The sequence below is a fragment of the Vombatus ursinus genome, unplaced genomic scaffold, assembly GCF_900497805.2.
Source record: "Vombatus ursinus unplaced genomic scaffold, bare-nosed wombat genome assembly UNPS02014839.1, whole genome shotgun sequence".
Taxonomy (NCBI): domain Eukaryota; kingdom Metazoa; phylum Chordata; class Mammalia; order Diprotodontia; family Vombatidae; genus Vombatus; species Vombatus ursinus.
Genome location: NW_020954617.1, coordinates 2,273,360 through 2,294,428, shown reverse-complemented (window position 1 = coordinate 2,294,428; position 21,069 = coordinate 2,273,360).

Genomic DNA, 21,069 nt, shown 5'->3' with positions numbered 1-21,069 from the left:
ATGAAATTCTGGGTTTCCAGACCCTTCCGTTTACCTGATCCAATTGATATAACATTTTGTCATGTTGATATGAATTGATTTACCAGTTTATTTGGTCATTTCATACAGTACAGTGATAAATGCACCAGACTCAGTGTAGAAGCAAGTGTAGACCTTGCTTCTAGTCTAAACTCTGCCCATAACTTACTAAGGAGATCTGAGCAGATCACAACATTTGGGGCCTGTTTTCTTTGCTGGTGGTCAGATTAAATAAGTGCTGTAGTGGTCTCTGAAGTACACCCTAATGTTCATAAATCACTGCTTGGGCTTGCCAAATGAGAGATATAGCTGAAGCTATCATAGATATACCTCGACATTCTGTATTCATCTGGTGAGGAATTAGAAAGAGCAATTAGAGGAAATAAATCCCTGGTGGAAGAAGTAGAGTGTGTGTGGGAAAATAAGAAAATATGTGTAGATCCTCTGCTTCAGTAAAGGTTATTGTACCAGAAGAGATGCAAAGAGAAACTGTAGACAAATATATTTATGATTACAAATAACAAAGCAACATTCTGTCCATTATCACAGGCTTACCTAGGTCAAAGTTGCTTTCTAAAAGTGAGTGAATCTGTGATGAGACTTCACAACAAGAGTAGGTTCCTCTCTTCCTCCTGAAATATACCAGGGCACACTGCCATCATAAACCCATATTAGTAGGATAAAGAAAGAAATTCAGGTGATCCAGCTCACTGCTCTGATTCAGTTTCATCACTCTTTGTGGCCAAGGTTCTTACAAATCATCTCAAAAGTCCCTTGCCAACTCTAAACTTCTATGATTACAAGACAGAATTCTTAAGCCTTCACATAGTGACCACCTGTTTTGCGCTATATCTGACAAATGACTATCCAATATCTGCTTGAAAAGTTTCAAGAACAGAACATTATTAGTTTTCAAAAGCTCTGATTCTTAGGAAATTTGTCAAATCAGCTTCTCTCCTCTAACTACCATGACTATAACTAAAAGAATTTATCTTATGCTAACTATGTGCAAAGCACTGCATACATGAAGAGGCAGAAGAAAGTAATTAAAGAAAATATTGGATTTGGAATCACAGAAGCTGAGCTTGATTCCTGGATAGGCAACTTAAAAAATTACAACCTTGTATTCATCCTTTAACCTCTTTTCCTTCAAGGATTTTCTGGGGGAGAAATATGCTAATATATCAAAACACTTCATTAATTATAAGTGCTAAGCAAATGTAAATTATTATTTCTTGGTATGATAGGGAAGGGAAAGGATTACTTCAAGTTTCCCATCAAGCCTAATGATTCCTGAGACTATTTATTTTACTGTCCATAAATTTTCAAATATTCTTAGTTTTCCTCCTAATATAACTATAAGGAAATAATTTTATTGAACACCTGCTCAACACAACCAATAGGGATGATTCTTTGATTTATAAGTACATTAAATAACTTGACTAAGTGTTTGAGTCAAAGGTTGGTTGAAATTAGTAAGAAGCAATCAGTAATTGAAGAAGATGTTCAATGCTGTTAATGTAATATTTAAAATTTTCCAACTTTTTAATTACTAGTAGAAATTTTGAGAGCCTTTGAAGATGCTGATGTTTGTTTTTTTTATGGTAATCAAAAATAATTGTTGTTTTAGTTGTAGTACTCATTTATTCCGCCACATGTAATTTAAAGAAATATAGTATGTCACATGTTCGGGCCTCTCATGAAAGTCATATGGCTGTTAAGTTACTGCCACAATTTTAAAATCTGTTAGTAAATGGTGTTGATTTAAAATATCGCATGCAGGAAATAAAAAAGGTTAAATTGTTTCCAGATTTGTGTGAAACATTTCTTGACTGACCAAATGAAGCATAATAGTAAGAAATGTCTCTTTCTAAATATTCTATGTCGGCCTTGTATGTTTCCTCTAGGACATAGAGAATTATACCTAATTTTTTTCCCTAATGTACTGTTTTGGTACTCTGTATTGGAGAATTACATTGTTATTTTTCATTTGTCAAATAATTATCTTAATTCTTTTTTTTTCAGAGCGAGGGAAGTTTGCAATACTGACAATAAAGTCTATGGTTCTGACTTTTATGTTCAGATACATTTGACATTTTTTTATTTCATCAACAAAAGTGTCATGATCTAATGCAAATGTTGTGCAGTGTCACTCTAACAAAAATAAGCCATTGTGGTCTAAAAAATCAAGTCCTACAAGTATACTGAAAAAAAACATGGCATACTTACATGGTTAGAAATTTCCCCTGATCCTGATTGTGACTCCCTGATATTTGAATTGTTTCTTTTGGACTACTGACCTGGTAGTTCTGAAATTTTGCTATAATGTTCCTTTTGTTTTGTTTTGTTTTGTTTTGTTTTATTATTTGGGCAGGGCTCTCTTTGATGACGTGATCAGTGCATTCTTTCAACGTCTATTTTACCCTCTGGTTCCAGGACATCAGAGCAGTTTGCCTTGATAATTTCTTAAAAGATACTGTGCAGGACCTCCTTTTGATTGTGGCTTTCAGGTAGTCCAATTATTCTGATATTGTCTCTCCTGGATCTATTTTCCAGGTCAGTTGTTTTTTCCCTTGAAGTATTTCAGATGTTCTTCCATTTTTTTTTAATTCTTTTAATTTTGTTTGGTTGATTTATGATGTCTCGTAGAATCATTAACTTCCACTTGCCCAATTCTAACTTTTAAGATGTTGTTTTTCTCAATTAGCTTTTGTATTTTCTTTTCCATTTGGCCAATTGTATTCTTTAAGGAGCTGTTTTCTTCAGTGTATTTTTGTATCTCCATTTCCATTTGGCCAATTCTTTTCAAGCAGTTTTCCAAGTTGTTGACTCCTTTTTCATAATTTTCTTGCATCACTCTCATTTCTTTTCCCAATTTTTCTTTTACTTCTCTTGTAATATTTTAAACTTTTTTTATGAGTTCCTCCATGAATTCTTTCTGGCCTTGAGATCACTTCCCATTTTTCTTTGGGGTTTGCCCATAGGTGTTTTGACACTGTTGTCCTCTTCTGAGTTTGTGTCTTGGTCTTCCCTGTCACCATAATAACTTTCTGTGGTCAGATTATTTTTCTGTTATTTTTTGTTCATCTTTTTTTTTTGGCCTTTTTTCTCCTTTCTTTTAAATTTGAGCTCTGCTTCAAGGGTGGAAGGGGCACTGTCTCCTGCGTCTTTTGCTAATGGCTGCAGACCATGACTATTTACATGGTGCTGTGCTGATGTTGCCTTGAGGCCCATGGGGGAACCTTATGTCTGGTGCTGCATTGAGGCAGGGGTGTGGAGGTTGGCTTTCACTGCTGGAGTCTATAGGGGTCTGGCAGCTTACCTGGTGCTAAGCTGTGGTTCTACTAGTGATGTCAGGCATATACTGATGCTGAGTGGGGTGTTTTTGCATTTCTCTGTGGCTACACTGAAGCACATGGAGGTCTGGCTTCTGGAGGCTGCCTGTTTGCCTAGGACTATGCTGAAGCTTGATGGGCCAGTGCTGGCTGGTGGCTGCCTGTTTCCTTAGCCACTCTTAGGGTTGGTATCTACCTGTTTGCCTGGGGCTGTGATGAAGCATGTGGAAGTCTGGCTGCTAGGGAATGCCTATTTGCCCAGGCTTCTGCTGATGTACTAGTCTGGCCTCTAAAGGCTACCTATTTGCCCAGGACTACACCATAGGATATGGTGGTTCTCAGAGCTTGAGTATGCTGGTTCTCCAGGTTAAGGCACTTGAGGATCCTGGTGCTGGAATTTGCCTGTTCACATGACACTGGAGCTCTGGATTTCTCATTGGTTTGCTGAGGCAGGGCTTGCTGCTGGCGTGCTGGGATGTTTCTTGGGCAGTGTGCGCTATCCATCACAGTAATAAAGAACCTTAGTATCTTTGTGGCAAATAAAGAATGGGTAACCTTTAACTACTTTAAAGAATAGGTAAACCATAAGGAATGACCAGTGAGGAAATAATGCTGAAGAACTATCATCACTGTGGAATAACCTCACTACAAATGTAATGTAGCTGTAGAAGGTTTGGGACTGCAACTGTGGAATACGCGAACTGCAGTTTAAATTTTCAGGTCCTTATCACCTCTTGCCTGGGCTATTGTGATAGTTCCTAACTGGGCCCAGTGAAGCCATCCCAGTGCCCTCTCCAATTCCATACAGCTACAAAATATTGCTATATATAAAGTACACTTCTGACCACGTCACTTTCTTGCTCAAGAAGGTTCACTGATTTCTTATTACTCCTAGGATAATATACAAACTGGGTTCATCATTTAAAGTCATTTGAATTAAATACACAAGCATATTTTATCAAAATGATTACACACTGCTTTTCCTGCACCCACCCTCTCCACACACACAATGTTCCACTACGACAGACCTATTTGTTATTTTATCTATCGCATTTTATCTTTTACCTCTATGCTTTGCACAGCCTATCCCTTGGCCTGAAATGTTCTTCCTCCTCAGTTCCTCTTATGAGAATACAGATTCTATCAAGATGCAGCTGAGATGCCACCACTCTTAAGAGGTCTTTCTTCATAAGGTCTTTCCTGATTCCCCAAGTTATTGGTGATTCTCAAATTATTTTGTATCTATTTTCTTTAAATTTAGAATTTACCAATCTGAGTACATGTATTTCCCCTACCTACCCAGTACAAAATGTAAATTATTTTAGGAGAGAGATTGTATTGTTTTTGTCTTTGTATCCCTGACACCTAGCATAGTCCCTGGCATATGCAGTAGGTATTTAATAAATGTTTGTTGAATTGAGTTAAATTTAAAATTAATGTATTCATTACTTAAGACTCATACCAGGCTTGGAGGAGGCAACCTTGATGGAACTCTTTTGCAAGGTCCAAATTAAGAATTAAAGTACAGTTTCATGTGGCAAGCTATGCCTAGATATTTTCTAGGTTTGTTTGATAGATTTAATGAACTGAATAACTATTTTAAAGACAGGAAGAAGCAATGGATTTAGGTCCAGAAAGAACACATTGAAATATTGGAAAATCAAGATAATTTAGAGATCTTGTAGTGGGATGTGGGTAGGGGGAGTCATCTAGAGATTGAAGTCCTATAAGTGGTAGCAGTACTGTGCTCAATACTGCTATATTTCAGATCTGGGGCCCTTGATCATCCAGCCAACTCAAGCCAGTGTCTGAGCTAGTAATCATAATGGGTATCCCACAGGAACATATGTGTATATATGCACATATACACGTGCAAACATACATATATAGACACATGTATACATATATCTATATATATATAAAATACAGGGTTTCTTAAACTTTTTCCACTCATGACCCCTTTTCCTGTTTCTTCAGCATTCCCTGGCATTGCATGGCCTGAGGGCAATCACAGTGCAAAGTGAACATGCTTTGAATTCAGAAGCAAGGCTTTAGTGAAGTTACATGATGCAACATGGGCAAGTACTGCCAGAAATACCTCAGATTCATTACACATTTGATTTTTAATTTTTTGTTGTTGTGCATTCAGAAACCTTTTACTTTTGTGAAATTTTTCACAACCCCATATGGGGTCAAGACCCACAATTTAAAAATTGCTGATATTAGTGTGCGTCCGTGCATGTGTGTGCGTGTGTAATATGTGTGTATCAATGCTTAATTGTAGCCTTCTGGGGGGGGGGCAGAAGGAGTGGGGAAAAAAAGAACAAAGAAAAAGTGCACAGAAGAGAACAACATGAAACCTAAAAGGAAGTAAAGAAAAATGGATAGCTCTGAACACAATGTGTAGTATTTATTCTATAGGCTTTATTGAAATGGAAATTGTTGCTTTATATTTTGAATCCTCTTTTATGTCCTGCTGTGCACATGGCAATGTTTTTTTTTTCCCTGTTCTCATTTTATATTCAAGTTTTAGTATTTAAGTTTGTTTCTTTTTCTTCTTTTTCTTATTTTGTATTTCAGATTAAAATTTTTAAAATTACAGAAGAAAAAGAGCAGGAAGGAAGAAACATGAAAAGAGAACATTGTACTTGGGACCACTAAAATGTGAGGCTCCATTGACATTAGTGAAGAGTCAACAAAAAGGTATTGTGGAAACACTGGCAACCACAGGCCATACCATTGAACAGACAATGAATGTTCACGTACCTGTGTGAGGTGTACAACCTACCCCAGTCCTCTCAATCATACCTAAGGAGGGCAAATCTCTTCAATCCTTCACTTGAAGGGGGAAGATAGAAAGAAACCTTCCTTTAAGTACCATGACTTACAGTTGTGGTGAAATGGAGAGGGGCAGATTGTCTCAGCATTAGAAAAGTGGAAGATTTAGGAGATCTTCTTTTCGTTGTAATTTGGGTGTTTCTTTTCTGTTTTTGTAGCACCATATGAGGCCAATGTTACAGGGGAACATTTGAAGGGGAGAAAGGAGCATTGCCAGCACTGGTAGATTTAAATAGGTCAGTCAACCTCAATACATTCATTTACTCATTAATTTGAGGGTTTATTTTTATTTTGCTGTTTTTAGAAACTAAGATTGTTCACAGAGAAAGTAAAAAAAAATGTAGGCAAACTTCAAATGAAGTCTTCTTAACCTAGGATGTATTTTTTTTTCAGCTATATTTCAAGATAATTGGAGTCTTTTGTAATCCTATGCATTGTATTATGTATATTTAAATAGTTGTTCTGAGAAAGGATTCATTGACTTTACCAGACCTCCAAAGGAACCCATGACAAAACTGTTCAGATCCCTTAGTCTACTGTATGTAGAGGCATGTCTTTGTATTTCTTTTCTCTCTCTCTCTCTCTCTCTCTCTCTCTCTCTCTCTCTCTCTATATATATATATATATATATATATATATATCCTTCCTGCAGCTGTTAATATTTTTTTGTTTGCTTTTTGTTGTTGTTTGTTTGTTTTTGCTAGGTAATGGAGTTAAGTGACTTGCCCAGGGTCACACAGTTAGTAAGTGTCAAGTGTCTGAGGCCGCATTTGAACTCAGATCCTCCTGACTCCAGGGCCAATGCTCTATCCACTGCACCACGTAGCTTTCCCTGTCAATATTTTGGCAGTGCATGACTTTGTCCCTTCCATACACCCCACCCCCAACCTTCAGTAACACTGGCCTCGTTGCTATTCTCAAACAAGACACTTATCCCAACTCTGGGCATTTTCATTTGCTGTTCCCTATGCTTCTATTACTGTCCCTCCACAACTCTGTCTCCAGACCTAACTGGATGCCTTCAAGGCCCAGCTAAACTCTTACCTTCTACAGGAAGCCTTTCCCTAGATCTCTTAATTCTATAGTCTTCCCTTGAATGATTATTTCTAATTTACCATGTATATAGCTTATTTGTACATAGTTGTTTGTATGCTTTCTTTCCCATTAGACTGTGAACTCCTAGAGAGCAGAAACTATCTTTTTTACCTTTTTTTGTGTCCCCAGTGCTTAGAATAAGTCCTAGCAATAATAGGTACTTAATAAATGTTTATTGGCTGACTAATTGACTAGTAAAGGATTAGTGTTCCAGTAGACATCAAGTAGGTACTGGGAAGACTTTTCAGAGACAACTTCAACTAACTTTCTGATATGATGCTTGCTCTCAAACTCTGGCCCATTACCCTAAGGACATTTTTGAGAGCTTCTTAAAAGTGTTGACAAGAACCTTCACCTCTAAACAAATCACTAAACAAATAAAACATTTCTCCACCAGTTATTATAAGTGAACTATAAAAACAGGTTCAAGTAACACTGCATTAATATATTATGTTAATTTTTGTGATTGTGATAACGAAACTGGTACCTTACTCAAAAGCTAACAATGCTATTGTTTTGTTTTTGTTTTTTTTTTTCCCTGCTAACTGGGTCAAACTGTTAGAACAAACCTAATGAGCTTTTTTTTTAATTGTTGTTGTTCAGTCATTTTCATTCTTTATGTCAGACTCTCCAATTAGTTTTCTTGGTAGAGATATTAGAGTTGTTTGCCATTTACTTCTCCAACTCATGTTAAGGATGAGAAAACTGAGGCACAGAGGCACACTCATCTCCACTCATCTAGGGTCACAGAGGCACAGAGGGTTAAATGACTCATCTAGGAGCCTGCTGCTTCACCTACCTGCCCAAGTTTCTTTCTACATCACAGTGGATAGAGCACTGGGCTGGGAATCAGGAAAAACCTGTCTTCATGGATTCACATACAGCCTCAGACACTTAGTAGCTGTGTGATCCTGCACAAGTCACTTAAATCTATTTGCTTCTGTTTCTTTATCTGTAAAATGAGCCAGAGAAGAAAATTGCAAAGCACTCAAGTATCTCTGCCAAGAAAACTCCAAATTGTGTCATGAAGAGTTACAAAAAACTGAGAAATGACTGAAAAACAACAACACTTAATGACAAAAGTTGACGAAGAGGTTGAAGAATGCATACTTCTTAAATTGTGACAAACAGTTGTTTGGACAGGCTATTGAATTGAAATATCATTAAATATATTTTGGATCAGTAGTTTAGACTGACGATGAACAGTAGCCAGAATTAAATATGAAGAGGCATGAATTGTTTTTGGTAAGTTTCACAACCCTTCTATTGATTCGAAGATGCTAGGCCACAAAAGCCCATCTATTTAGCAGCAATATTTTCACAGTGATGTGATAGGACTAGGAATCATGGTAGAGCACTATTTCAGAAAAATCAGAATTGCAGGTAACTCAGAGGGACTTTGAAATAGATAAGGTGAATATTACAGTAATGGCCTGTATTTTTTTCTTTTTTTACCAGTGATGACTTGTGTCCATAAAATACAACATCAATGACATGCATGATCAAAAATAAAAGTGAGCAGTTATACATTGAGTTAAAGACAATAGTAGGAAAATTTGAGGGCTACACCATATGCATGAAAATTTAAAAAGAATCAGAGAAAGGCCAATAGTATATTGGGTGGGCCTTTTATAGAAATGCATGAACAAGAATTACTCCGGAGAAGGAAGCATAGGTGGATTGTAATTTTTACTAGACCAGGAAGTAAATATAACAATGAAATCATGAACTCAATGAAGTATTAAGGCACAATATAATATGAAGACACACTATTTTAGGGAGAAATCAATTAATCAATAAACATTTATTTAGCACCTTCTATGTGCTGAGAATACAAAAGGAGTAAAAAGACAATCCCTACCCTCAAGGAGCTTACAATCTAATGGAAACAATTATGTCAAATTAGAAGAAAAAACATTAAAAGTTATTAAGTGTGTATTTTCTTTGAAAAATAATATTTTGAGATTAATTTTGTCACAGAGACTTTAAAAGCACAAACTTCCTCTTGGTACCTAATGACAGAGCTCATTTTGAATTTAACAAAATATATGATATTCTTCATTGAGGTTTTACAGAAAGCTCTAAGGAAGGAATTAAATGAAAATAATGGGAGAAGAGAGAAAAGTAAGTTAAAAGATGCTGTTCTTTAGGTAAAAAAAAAGATTATATTTCACTGTAGAGATGCTGTTTTCAAATCATAATGATACTGAGAAAAGAGGAAATAGAAATTAGAATACTACATGGGAAAAAATAATCAAAAATGAGGGAATCCCTTAGCATGTGCCAAGCCTCCTGTGGGCATCTTTTCCTGCCTAGCTAATTCATTTACACTCTGTACAGTAGCTGCCAACTGAGTGCATTTCCAGAGAGAGTCTGTCATCCACGTTCTATTTATGTTTTGCCTGCTGTTCTTACTCTGGTTGGCAGTCATTGCTAGCATGCTAAATTTTGGCATTCACTTATGTTTTTATGGAAACTAAAAAAAAAAAGTTGTATACTGTTGAGTTTCATGTATAAATATATTCTCATAGACCATTGTGAAATTCCAAGGTGGGGACTGGAAACCATCTAGCCTATTACCTAGCTTTTGAGCAGCATTACATATAATTTACCCAACATCAATGGATTTCCAGAAGCTTCCAAGAAGGATGGACCTAACATATTTTAGAAAGCATTATTCTGATAGTTGGCTTAGTCTAAACTGACATATGGGTGTTTGGTTGTCTTTATGTTTTGTGATGTTAGTAAATACAATTAATTTAAATGTGCATACACACATCATTAACCAATAGTACATAACAAAAAAGGAGATGAAAATAGAGGGATATGCTTGGATACATATGGGCTGATTAGCCCAGTCATAAATTTAAGTTCTCTTGTAAAGGATTGCCACTTGGTAAGTTATATAAATGGCAGAAAAAGGATGGGACTCTATTATAAAGAGAAGGACAATTAAGTCAAATGTCCTACTGGAAATTAAAATTTTCCTACCTATATGACTCAATGTTTTAGAGAGGACCCACATTTCTCAAAAACAACACAAATGAAGGAGAAGTATATTCTTTCATGATGGAAAGGTTTTGATTATAATCTGAGTCTATTTTGTGAGGGCCAGCCTACCTAAAAATAGAAATGCTCATCACCAGTAAGTTGTTCCTTAGTTATGCACAGCCCCATCAATTCTCCTGTCATAATAATGAGAGAGGAGAGGTAGAAGAAGCAGAGAGTTCAGGGAATCACTGGTTTGTTTGTTTGTTTTAATTCTTATAAACACTAACACTAGTTGGTAGTTGAAACATGAGGTCTTTGTTCAGGTTAATAAATTGATGTATTATTTGCAGAGGTGGGGAACCTGTGACCTTGAGGCCACATGTGGCCTTCTAGGTCCTTGGGTGTGGCCTTTAGACTAAGTCTAAGTTTTACAGAACAAATCCTTTTATTAAGGCCACATATGGCCCCAAGACTGCAGGTTCCCCACCCCTGTACTGTAGGAAGAATCGAACCATTATTAGTATTTGTATTCTTGTAATAAACGAAATTAGAAAAAAATGTAAGTGTCCTGGTCAAAGGCAACAGAAAGCATCATTTCATGGGACCCTCAATCATATTGTCTTGTGATTTTATAGGAAGCATCAGCCAAAAAGATCACAATCAAAATGATCAAAACTCATTCATGACCAGTTGCAGAGTATGAAGGAAGACAATTCAATGATGAATGAAAGAAGGAATTAATTTTAAAAGTATCTATTTAGGGATAACTATGTGTAAAGCACTGTGATAAACACTGGGGATAAAAACAGAAAGTCAAGACAGTTCCTGCTCTCAAAAATTTTGTGTTCTAATAGAAAGAGACAACATACATGGAAGGTTTCAGCTTCAAATCAAATGGAATGCTCCAATGGGCCTTTCAGTAAAATTGAAAATCCAACTGTAATCCATTTTAATGTCATTTCCATTGATAAAGCCATATATATGTTTGATTCTAAACCATCTGAAAGTGCCAAGGGATTTGGTAGCAAGAACTTTCCTTTGTGGGTTTTTAGTAGCTCTGACTAGTGAGGCCTTGGACATTGCACACATATGGAGTTGACAGGTCACATCTCTATGAGGATTTTTCCCCTGGACCATGGCAATAGGGACAAGGATAGAAGCAAGGTTGGTGGTCTGGAAGCATTGGTATAACAAGGGCTCTAGTGCTTAGCTGCCTGTCAGTGGCAGTTGGTCAGTGATTGGTGTTGATGTTTGCAGGAATTGCAGCCCTATTCTTTATTAGGGTTGCTCTTTGACAATGGCTGCAAGGTCTAGGCTAAAAACAAGAACAGTAGCTTTGGGGGCACTGCAAAACACATTTTCTAAGCTGTCTCTACTGTCATCCAAGGAAAGGTAGTAAATGTTGTTTCAGTGATTTGATCTACCTGGCATGTGTTGTGTATTAAGATTTCCAAACTACAATGTCAACATATGCTTTTATATTTGTGAAACATTTTTTATTATTGTTATTATATTAATTATATCATTATATTACATTAATTATATACCTGGAAATTCCTGAGTATAAAAATGTACATTGATTTGGTACTTTGGAGGATCTTGCCACTCAACATGCTTTCAGGTAGATCAAACCACTGAGTCTATGTACATACATATATTCACATAAACATAATGGATGTATACATGTTTTGTATATATTATGCATATATACATATACCTGAAAATATGGCTTATGAACTCTTTTTGTGGTGGCAAAGATTGGAAATTGAGAGGATGATCATCAATTGGGGAATGGCTGAACAAATTGTGGTATATGAATATAACAGAATGCTATTGTGCTATAACAAATGATGAGCCAGCAGACTTCAGAAAAACCTGGATGCATGGACTGATGTTGAGTGAAGTGAGCCAAACCAGGAGAACATTCTACACAGTAACAGTCACACTGTGTGATGACTAACACTGATAGACTTAGCCCTTCTCAGCAATACAAAGATCTAAGATATCTACAAAGGTCTCATGATGGCAAATGCTATCCACGTCCAAAGAAAGAACTATGGAGTTTGAAGGCAAATCAAAGTATATTGTTTGCTATTTTTTCTTCTGTTTTGTTTTCTCTTTATTGTGCTTCCTCCTATTGGTTCTAATTCTTCCTTACAACATCACTAATATGAAAACATGTGTAATAGGAATATATATGTATAGCCTATATCAGATTGCAAGCCATCTTGGGGAGGGAGGTGGGAAGGGAGGGAGAGAAAAATTTAAAACTCAAAAGCTTATGGAAGTGATTGTTGATGAATCAAAATAAATTAATAAATATTTGGCTTATATGACATATATCTCTGATGAAGACCCACTTTCAAAGATTTATAGGGAATTTATAGAAAAAAAGAAATTTCCCTGATACATTAATATTCAAAAGATGTGAACAAGTAATTTTCAAAATTAAAAAAAATCTACAGAAGGGGGTGGAGTCAAGATGGCAGAATAAAAGCAATGACTTACTTGAGCTCTCCCCCACACCCCTTCAAATACCTATAAAAATGACCCTAAACAAATTCTAGAGCAACAGAACCCACAAAAAGATAAAGTGAAACAAATTTCCAGCCCAGACAAACTTTGTGGTTGATTAGAAAGGTCTATCTATTCTGGAGGGCAAAGGAGATAGGATTACAGCCAAGTATCACCTACCCAGCAAAACTGAGTATAATCCTTCAGGGGGAAAATGGACATTCCATTAAATAGAGGACTTTCAAGAATTCTTGATGAAAAGACCAAAGCTGAATAGAAAATTCAATTTTCAAATATAAGACTCAAGAGAAGCATGAAAAGGTAAACAGGAAAGAGAAATCAAAACGGACTTATCAAGGTTCAACTGTTTACATTCCTACATGGAAAGATGATATTTGTAACTTAAGAGATGTTTGTCAGTATTTTTTAGGGTATTTGGAGAGAAAAAAATGTGTATAGGTAGATTGATAGATAGAGGGCACAGGGTGAGTTGAAGATGAATGGGTGATATCTGGAGAATAAAATTAAGGAGTGAGAGAGGATTATACTGGGAGAAGGAGAAAAGTAGAGGTAAGATGAGGTAAATTATCTCACACAAAACATACAAGAAAAGGCTTTTACAGTGGAGGGGAAATGGGGGAAGGTGAGAGGGAATGAATGAATTTTATTCTTATTGGATTTGGCTTAAGTAGGGAATAATATACACACTCAACTGGGTATGGAAAGCTATCTTACGCTACAGGAAAATAGGGGGGAAGGGGATAAGACAGCAAGGGGATGATAGAGGGGAGAGAAAATTGGAGGAGGGCATAATCAGAAGCAAACACTTCTGAGGAGGGACAGGGTCAAAAGAGAGAAGAGAATAAATGGGGATGGGATAGAATAAGGGAAATATAATTAGTTTTCCACAGCATGACTACTGTGGAAGTATTTTGCATGACTACACAAGTATAACCTGTTATTGAGTTCCTTGCTTTCTCAATGAGGGTGGGCTGCGAAGGAGGAAGGAAGACACTTTGGAACCCAAAGTTTTAAAAACAAATATTAAAAATTGTTTTTATGTGCAACTGATAAATAAGACATGTAGGCAATGGGGTATAGAAATCTATCCTGCCCTACAGGAAAATAGAAGGGGGAGGGGATAAGAGAAGGGATGGGAGATAGAAGAGAAGGCAGATTAGGGGAAAGGGTATTCAGAATGCATGCTGTCTCAGGGTTGGGGGAAGGATGAGATGTGAAGAAAATTTGGAAGTCAAAATCTTGTAGAAGTGAATGTTGAAAACTAAAAATAAATAAATTAATGAATCTTAAAAAAAAGCAAATATCCAAACTATTAATAAGATATACATGTTCATAATATCAGCATATATATATAAAATATCAAACTATCAACCAGATATGCATGCACATAATAAACATACAACAAACATTACAGATTATAAGTGAGGTATCCTTAGCTGAGGAAGACAAAAGCCTCTGGAGAAACTAGGGAAGGCCTCCTTTAAAGGGTAGTGTTTGAGGCACATGTTGAAAGAAACCAGAATTTCTAAAAATCAAACAATGGGAAGGAGAGCACTCAAGATATGTTGGATAATCAGAGTAATGATTGAAATGAAACAGGAGATAGATATTGTATTCATGGAGTTGAAAATAATCAGGTATGACTGGAACATAGGTACATTGAGGAAAGGATTTGGCTGGGTCGCAAAGAGCTTTAAAACCAAAGTAAGTTATATTTGCTCCCAAAGGTAATAGAAAAGCAATGGAATTTATTGAGTTGGAGTAGGTGGTGACATATTCAGACCTTAACTTAAGAAAATTGTTTTTGGAGCTGTGTAAAGGATGAAATACAGTGGGGAGAAGTTTGAGTCAAGGAAACTAATTAGAGGCTATTACAATAACCCAGGGAAGAGACGATGAAACCCAGCTATGTGATTGGTGGCAATATAAGTGGAAAGAAGGGTATGTGTAGGAAAAATCTTGTGGAGAAATAAATAACAGCAGATGACTAGATATTTGAGGTGAGGTAGAGTGAAGAGTTAAGTGCTAATGACATCAGGGTTGAAAATCTAGGTGACTAAAAGGATAAATGATAGTGTCCTGCACAGAAATAGGGAATTTCAAAACTGGGATGACTTTGACCAGAAAGATATTTAACTCTGTTTTGGACATAGTGAGTTCAAAATGCATCTGAAACACCCAGTTTAAAATAAATAATAGACAGTGGTGATGTAGAGTAAAAACTAGAACTGGTATTATACATGTAGGAATCATCTGCTAGACAACAATTTAAGCTATGGCAAAATCAGGCTTTCTCAAAATATTGGTTAGTACTACTGAACTTTTTTTCTGATGCTTTTTTGAGGTATTCTTTATTATAAGAATGAATCTAGGAAGGGTAAAAATGAATAAATTTGGGAATTAGGTTAAAAGATATCAACAATTTTTTTAAGTTGAACCTTTTGGAACTAATGAGATCCTAAAATGAAATGGAGGGGAAAAAAGAAAAGATGGCTTAGACCATAGCCTTGGGAGATGATGATTGGGAAAAAGCTATCCAATTTGGGAAAAAAAAATCAGATATGACTAATAACTGAAGAATAGTTTTAGTTGAATGATGATGCTTGATGTGAGATTGCAGAAGGCTAGAAGAGAGAAAAAAGGAAATGTAGGTACTAAAAGTATGTAGATTTTTTTTTTTCAAATTCAACTAAGAATGGATAATACAGAAGGATAGCTTATACGCTGGTAAGATCTAGTGAGTTTGAGAGGGTATGCTTTTTGTTTTGTTTTGTTTTTGGATGCAGGACAGTTGGCCTGTTTGTTGTCAGCCTAGAAGGATCCAGTGGGTAGAAAGAAATTAAAGATTAAATGGAGACATTTGCTGAAAAAGAAAAGAAGTAATGGCATCAAGATACATGGAGAGGGTTTGCTTTGTCAAAAAGTGCTTCCTAGTGGAGGGTAGATATAGCAGGGGATATTGTCAAAAGAATGTGAGCTGAAGGACATGGTATAAGAGTGAGCTCTCCATGAATGACTTAATTTTTTTTTGATTCAGTATAAGACAAAGTCCTCAGCTGAGAAGGTTGCAGAGTGTCTTTGGAGGAAAGAGAAGCAAAGGTTTGCAACAGCTGCTGAGGGCAAGTGGTATAGAGAATCAATTAAAAAGGAGAAGAATTATTGCTTTGCAGAGAAGTGGTTCAGCTGCAAGTAGATGACAAATTTGTAGTAGATTGAGCCAGCTCTAATTTTATGACTTTTTAGCTCTATTTAGAAACATGTTAATAGGAGTAAAGAAGTAATCCAGTTTTGGGGTTGCTATGGCACAGCACTTGGCCACAGGACAAGGGAATAAGAGATTTGACAGCAGATACAGCATAGAGTTGAATTGGCTCACTAAGGGATCAATATCAAGAATAGAGGAGAGTATAACTAGTACAGGGGTGAAAGTTTGGAAAAGAACTGGGGCTTGAAGAAATTAAAGGTCAAGAGGAAGGTGAAGAATAGAGTTACAGATCTTAAGGAATATGGGAGTGATAGAAAGATAAAAAATTATGATCGGCTCAAAGAATTTCAGAGTTCTTGAAGCTGGAAGTGAAAAACCTGGGGGTGATTGCAAGGTCAAAGGAGTGACTATCCCTATGTGTAGGTAAAAAGAAGATGGGTGGGCCATGTGCAGAAAGTGGGAAATAACAGGAGTATAACATATGTGTTCTACTGATACCATAATTATGGTACAAAGTGAAAGTGAAGAATGTTCCCAGCGCATTTTATGGTCACCCTGCACTGTAATTTGTAGGTGAAAACAGAGAAGAGTTGTATTGGATGGAGTGACATGAACGGACTTTGATCTGCATTAGTTGTGGGAACATTTGAATATGTCAGGCAATTCATGGAGCCATTTGAGTATTTAACAATAATAACTTTACACTTATGTTAACATTTACTTTTAGGTTTTCAAAGCATATTGCACACAATGACTCCATGAGGTATGGAGAAATAACCATATAGTTCATCTAGTTCAATCTCCTCCTACTAAAGATAAGAAAACTGAGTCCCCGCAAAGTTATGTGACTTGTGTGAGGTCACACAGGTAATCATGGCATATCTATGATTTGGACCTAGGTTCTTTATCTCCAAATCTAGTAGGATAGGATTCACTTTAGCATGGCCAGATGTCTGACTTGCTATGTTCCTTCAATCGCTTTTAATTTATTTCATAGGCTTTTTTTTTCATTTCATGAAAAGAATCTTTCATAAAGTGATAGAGTTGAAATTGAGGGGCCAACAGAGCGGGGCTTAGGTATCTTTTGCCTAAATTATTGCAACAGCTCTTTAACTGGTGTCCCTGCCTCATCTCTCATTACTCTAGTTCATTCTACATAGCAAAGTCCATCTTAAACACACCAAAGTAATTTTGTTTAAACACAGAACTGACCGTGTACCTCTCCTAGTCAATTAACTCCACGGCTTTTGATTTCCTCTCATTGTGGTTGTTTTTCAGTTGTTTCAGTCATGTCAGACTCTTTGTGGCCTCATTTGAGGTTTTCTTGGCAAAGATACTGAAGTGGTTTGCCATTTCCTTCTCCAACTCATTTTACAGAAGAGGAAACTGAGGCAAACAGGTTAAGTGACTTGTCCAGGGTCACACAGTTAGCTTCTGAGGCTAGATTTGAACTCAGGTCTTCCTGACTCCAGGCCTGCCACTCTATACACTGCACTACCTAGCTGCCCTCAATTGCCTATATAATAAAATTTCTCTTTTTAGCTTTTAAACTTCTAAACAATCTATACCTAGCATACCTTTTCAGGCTCATTCTAGACTAATTCCCCACCTGTACTCTACAATCAAGACAAACTATTCCTTATACAGGCCACTCCACCTCATTCCTTTGTACTGGATCTCCCCTCTAAATTAAATCCCTCCATATATCTCTTACAGGTCTCTTAATTTTTTTAATTTATTTTTTAATTTATGGAATAAAACAAGCATTTTCTTAAAATAGTACAATATAAAAGGTACATGAAGCTGCAAATTTAATCTGCACAACTTGCTATTCCTTTCAAATATACAACAATATCATTGTGTAAATTTCTTTTTTACCTCTCTTGCCTTAGAGCTGGCTACCATTAGACCCAAATAGATGTGTGTATGTATGATTATTCTATACAATTGTTTATCAGTTCTTTCTCTAGATGGAGATAATATCTTTCTTTGTATGTCCTTTATAGTTGATTTGGGCATTTATAATAGACAAAATAACTTATTTGCTCAAAGTCATTCTTAAAACTATTGTTGTTACCGTATATAGTGTTCTCTTGGTTCTCATTTCGCTTCTCATTATTTCGTGCGAGTCTTTCCATGCTTTTTTTTCTTCTAAAATCATTGAGCTCATCATCTCTTATAGCACAGTAGTATTCCATCACAATCATATACCACAACTTGTTCAGGCATACCCCAGTTGATGGGCATCCCTGCAATTTCCAGTTCTTTGCCACTACAATGAAACCTGCTATAAACATTTTAGAAAATATAGGTTCTTTTCCTTTTTCTCTAATCATCTTTGGAAATAGACCAAGTAGTAATATTTCTATTTCAAAGTGTATAGGCAGTTTAATAACTCTTCAGGCATAATTTCAGATTGTTCTCCAAAATGGCTGAATCATCTTACAATTCCACCAGCAATGAATTAGTTTCCCATTTTTTTCCGCATCCTCTCCAACATTTGTCACTTTCCCCTTCTATAATTTTAGCCAACCTGGTTGGTGTAAAATGACATCTCAAGATTGTTTTAATCTGCATTTCTCTAATCAACATTGAGTAAGAGCATTTTATATGAATATAAATTGTTTTGATTCCTTCATTAGAAAACTTCCTGTTCATATCCTTTGACCATTTATCAGTTGGGGAATAACTCATATTCTTATAGATTTGACAAAGTTCTTTATATATTTTAGATATGAGACCTTTATCTGATAAACTGTCTATAAATCCCCCAAATTTGTGCTTTCCCTCTAATCTTGGCTAAATTTGTTTTATTTGTACAAAACTTTTAAATTTAATGTAATCAAAATTATCCACTTTATACCTAATTTTGCTCTCTATCTCTTGTTTATTCACAAATTGTTCACCTATCCATAAGTCTGATGAGTAATGTATTTCATGATCTTCTAATTTTCTTGTAAATTCTCTCTTTATATCTAGGTTATATATCCATTTTAACCTTATCTTGGTAAATGGTGTGAGATATTGGTCCATGACCAGTTTCTGTCATGTTGCTTTCCTGTTGTAACAACAATTTTCACCAAATAATGAGTTTTTATCCCAAAATCTTAAGCCTTTGCACTTGCCAAATACAAAATTGTGTTTATTTGCTGCTGTAAACTGTATATCTACTCTACTCTGTTGATCTTTCTTTTTCTTGGCCAGTTCTAGATAGCTTTGATAATGACTGTCTTATAATACAGTTTAAGATCTGGTACTGCTAAAATTTCTTCCTTTATACCTTTTTTCATTATTTCCTTTGATTCTCTTGACTTTTTGTCTTTCCAAATGAAATTTATTATTTTTTTCTAATTCAGTAAAGTAATTTTTGGTAATTTAATTGAGATGGCATGGATATATAAATTAGTTTGGGTAAAATTGTCATTTTTATTATATTGGTCCTGCCTACTACCCATGCACAATTAATATCTCTTCAATTATTTAAAACATTTTGTTTGTGTGATTTTTTTTTATAATTTTGTTTATATAGTTCCTGGGTTTGTTTTGGCAGGTGTGCTCCTAAGTATTTTATACTGAGTAGAGTTATTTTATTTTATTTTATTTTTTTGCTAGACAATGGGGTTAAGTGACTTGTCCAGGGTCACACAGCTAGTAAGTGTCAAGTGTCTGAGGCCAGATTTGAACTCAGGTCCTCCTGACTCCAGGGCTAGTGCTCTATCCACTGTACAACCTAGCTGCCCCTAGAGTTACTTTAAATGGATTTTTTTTTTACTATCTCTTCCTGCAGAGTTTTGTTTGTGATTTACAGAATCCTGATGATTTATGTGGATTTACTTTATATCCTGCTACTTCGCTAAAATATTGTTTCAGCTAACTTTTTAGTTGACTCTTTGGAATTTTCCAAGGATATGATTGGATTGTCTCAAAAACATCTTCCACAGGAAGCCATTCCTAATTCTCCTCAACTCTGTGTGCCCACCCTTACAAACTAACTTGTGTTTAACCACTTTTTACATATTTATATTTATTCATTTTAGAGTTACCTGAATTTATTTTATCTTCTTTTCTCCCCTAGTAGAATGTATGCTCCTTGTGACTAAAGATTATTTCAGTCTTTGCACTTTTATCCTCAGCACCTGGCAGGACACCTGGCACATATTAAAAGATACTCAATAAATACTTGTTGATCATTTGATGAGCTGCAAGAAACGCTTTACACTATTATGGGGGCTTTACAGTCAAATACAGTGGAATTGGTAAGGTTGTCAAAGTCATTGCAAGTAAAATGTTCTTTTTCCCCTTAATATAAAACCATGACAGGGTAAATAAGAACCAAAATAGTAAGAGGTCAGGAAATAGAATCAGAGAGTCTGCATTTAAAACTTAGCTATACCACTTACTTGTTTGAATTTTTTAAAGTTTTTTTAATTAACTTTACTTTTTAATTTTAATTATTTTTTAAAGAAATTTTGCCTTTCCCTCACATCTCCTTACACATTAAGAAACAACAAAAAAAATCCAAACAAATCTTTATTAAAGTCAAGAAAATAAATTCCCCTATCGCCAATCCCACCTCTCAAAAAACACAATCTGCACTTTGTGCCTCAACATCCTTATCTGTAAAATGGAGTTGGGCAAAATTTTCTCCAACAGCCTTTCCAACTTTGAACCTATGATTGTGCAGTATAGGACTTATATTGCCCTCTGTCCTCAGTTGCCCTTTTGTTTGCTTCTTTATCCACCTCTCCTTATACTTCAGGTCAATGTTTTGTTTTGTTTTTTCTCCAAAACAATGTGCTATCTTCTCCCTAGGTGGGAAGTCCTGTGCATCCTGAAGGTTTTTATATTATGCTATGCTTGGCTAGAGGAGGCTCACTCTTTTTTTCTCCATTATTCTTTTTATTTGTCTCCATGGCCCTAAATATGGGTAATTAACTTGTAGGACATATGAAGGCGTTTTAGATTATGCAAGCACACATATAAAAGAGAAATGTGCACTTTTGGAGCAATACACAATTTTCTAACCCTTCAATTTCATCCTTTATAACCTAA